The sequence below is a fragment of the Mandrillus leucophaeus genome, unplaced genomic scaffold (genome assembly GCF_000951045.1).
Source record: "Mandrillus leucophaeus isolate KB7577 unplaced genomic scaffold, Mleu.le_1.0 Scaffold300, whole genome shotgun sequence".
Taxonomy (NCBI): domain Eukaryota; kingdom Metazoa; phylum Chordata; class Mammalia; order Primates; family Cercopithecidae; genus Mandrillus; species Mandrillus leucophaeus.
Genome location: NW_012103144.1, coordinates 2,047,449 through 2,050,531, shown reverse-complemented (window position 1 = coordinate 2,050,531; position 3,083 = coordinate 2,047,449). Strand labels below are relative to the sequence as shown.

The 3,083-nt window shown below is 44.6% G+C and overlaps 1 protein-coding gene and 1 pseudogene across 3 annotated transcripts in view; both read right to left on the bottom strand.

Moving 5' to 3' along the window:
- The window catches only part of KCNQ5 (potassium channel, voltage gated KQT-like subfamily Q, member 5), a 565,034-nt gene that overhangs the window by 149,290 nt on the left and 412,661 nt on the right, over positions 1-3,083 (bottom strand). The window lies entirely within an intron of this gene.
- On the bottom strand, positions 1,270-2,024 carry LOC105544543 (annotated as a pseudogene).

Sequence of the window (3,083 nt, the reverse complement as noted above, 5' to 3'; positions counted from 1 at the left end):
CAGTCTATCATTGATGGACATTTGGGTTGGTTCCAAGTCTTTGCTATTGTGAATAGTGCCGCAATAAACATACGTGTGCATGTGACTTTATAGCAGCATGATTTATAATCCTTTGGATATATATCCAGTAATGAGATGGCTGGGTCAAATGGTATTTCTAGTTCTAGATCTTTGAGGAATTGGCACACTGTCTTCCACAATGGTTGAACTAGTTTACAGTCCCACCAACTGTGTAAAAATGTTCCTATTTCTCCATATCCTCTCCAGCACCTGTTGTTTCCTGATTTTTTAATGGTCGCCATTCTAACTGGTGTGTATTTTATTCTTTTTGTGGCTACTGTGTATGGGATGGCATTCTTTTTTTATTGCACATCACCCTTTTATTATACTGATCTGGAAATAGGATTTAGTACAGTTATGCTCAAATGAACACTAGACCCATGTGGCAGGACCAACCAACTAGAACATGATTCAGAAATCAGTGAAAGACACACGTGGACAGGACCAAGAGGCATTCACTGCCACAAAACAAGGCAGGGAGGGATTCTAAAACACACAGCAGGAAGCACCCCTGCCCCTCAGAGGTCAAGGAGCTTATCCCATATTGGTATGAGGAATGGCTTATTTTCTGAAGACCACATGTGGGACTATTTCAACCGCCACGAGAAACCCTTAGACGGGTTATTGTTTTGTATTACTTATATACACTAATTTTTTTTTTTTTAAAATAAAAGTAAATGTAACACATTAAATTCAGGATTGATCCCAACCTTCTAGAGCCAGTTCCTCTGGGGTCAGGGAGGAAACAGTTGTCACATCACCATGCAGGTTACATTTATCTTCCGCTGGGATGACTAGAGTCCCCAGGCAGTGGCCTGACTACAGAAGAGCACAGGACTAGCTCCTGGGGGCAGACAGGCTCTCTTGCTTCTCCTCATTGGTCATGGCTTAGCATGGTGCCTCCTCACAAGTTCTTAGTAAACAAAGCACTCGCAAAAACCCAAGTCACTACCTTTGAACTCTCTTGGATAAGGGGGGGTTTTCCACAGCTTAGACTGAGAACCTGTGCCCTAGAAGTGCTATTCTGACTAGAATGTACGAAGGGAGTGGGTACAGAAGACAAAATGGCTAAAATGAAAATGGGAGCCATCTGCAGCTGCAGCTCAAGATGTCTACAGATGTGGTCAGTGTGATGTGCAGGAGGGAGCGGCAGATGGATGCAATGGGCAGGGAGGGTGCTCCTGGGGACAGCAGCCTGTTTGCTGGCCTTCACTTCTTGGCTTTGCCCTGGGCAGCGACAGCTTCCATGGCTTTGTGCATAGCCTCTTCATCCCCCAGGAATTGCATGGGCTTGATGGGCTTCAAGTTCTTGTCTAATTCGTAGACAATGGGAATGCCAGTCGGCAGGTTCAGCTCCATAATAATCTCTTCAGAGAGACCCTCCAGATGCTTGACAATGCCCCAGAGGCTGTTGCCATGGGCTGCAATCGGTACCCATTTCCCCTCCTTGATCTGAGGAACTATTTCTTCATTGTAGAAGAGCAGAGCTCTGGCAATAGTGTCCTTCAGACTCTCATAGGAGGGTAGGTGATTTTCTGTGAGGTCTACATACCCATGATCCTTACTGATGTTGCTGTAGAAAGGATGGTAGGGCTCTGTCCGAGGTGTAGGACATCATAGGAGCGGCTGCAGATCTTCACCTGGGCCTCACCATGCTTTGCAGCAGTTTCTGCTTTAGTGAGACTGGTTAGAGCCCCATAGTGCCACTCATTGAGGCGCCAAGTCCTCACTACTGGCAGCCACATCTGATCCATGGCATCTAGCACTGCCCAGAGGATCCGGATGGCGCTTTTCTGCACTGAGGTGAAGCAGATGTCAAACTCATAGCCATCATCTGGCAGTGCCTGCTTTGCCTCCTCGTGGCCCGTCGGGCTCAGGTTGGCGTCACGCCGGTCGCTGAAGTGGTTCTTCAGGTTCCAAGCACACTCACTGTGCCGGATCTGCACCAGTTTGTAGGTGGCCATGGCGGCAGGCTTGGGGGACAGCATTCTTGATTTGGCTGTCAGCTTGGATGTTGTTGGTGCATAGGGATTCTACTGATTTTTGTACATTGACTTTGTATCCTGAAGCTTTGCTGAAGTTGTATATCAAACCAAGGAGTTTTGGGGCAGAGATTATGGGGTTTTCTAGGCATAGAATCATACTGACTGGAATCAGGGATAGTTTGACTTCCTCTCTATTCAGATGGCTTTTATATCTTTCTCTTGCCTGATTACTCTGGCTAGGACTTCCAGTACTATGTTGAAAAGGACTGGTGACAGAGGACATCCTTGTTTTGTTCTGGTGTTTAATAAGAATGCTTCTAGTTTTTGCCCATTCAATATGATGTTGGCTGTGGGTTTCTCATAGATGGCTCTTATTATTTTGAAGTATGTTCCTTCAGTGCCTAGTTTGTTGAGGGTTTTTATCATGAAGGGATGTTGAACTTTATCAAAAGCCTTTTCTGCATCTATTGAGATGATCATGTGGTTTTTGCTTTTAATTCTGATTATGGGATAGATCACATTTATTCATGTGTGTATGTTGAACCAAACTTGTGTCCCAGGGACGAAGCCTCCTTGATAGTGGTCGATTAGCTTTCTGATGTGCTGCTGGATTCATTTCATGAGTATTTTATTGAGAATTTTTGCACCTATGTTCATCAAGGATTTGGCCTGAAGTTTTGTTTTTTTGTTGTTGCTGTGTCCCTGCCAGGTTTTGGTATCAGGATGATGCTGGTTTCATAGAATGAGTTAGGGAGGAGTCCCTCCTCCTCTGTTTTTTGGAATAGTTTCAGTAGGAATGGTACCAACTCTTCTTTATACTTCTTGTAATATTCAACTGTGAATCCCTCTGGTCCTGGGCTTTTCCGGGTTGGTAGGCTTTTTATTACTGATTCAATTTTGGAACTCATTATTGGTCTCTGTCCAGGATTCAATTTCTTCCTGGTTCAATCTTGGAAGGTTGTATGTTTCAAGGAATTTATCCATTTCTTCTAGGTTTTCTAGCTTGTGTGCATTAGAGGTGTTTTTAGTAGTCTCTGA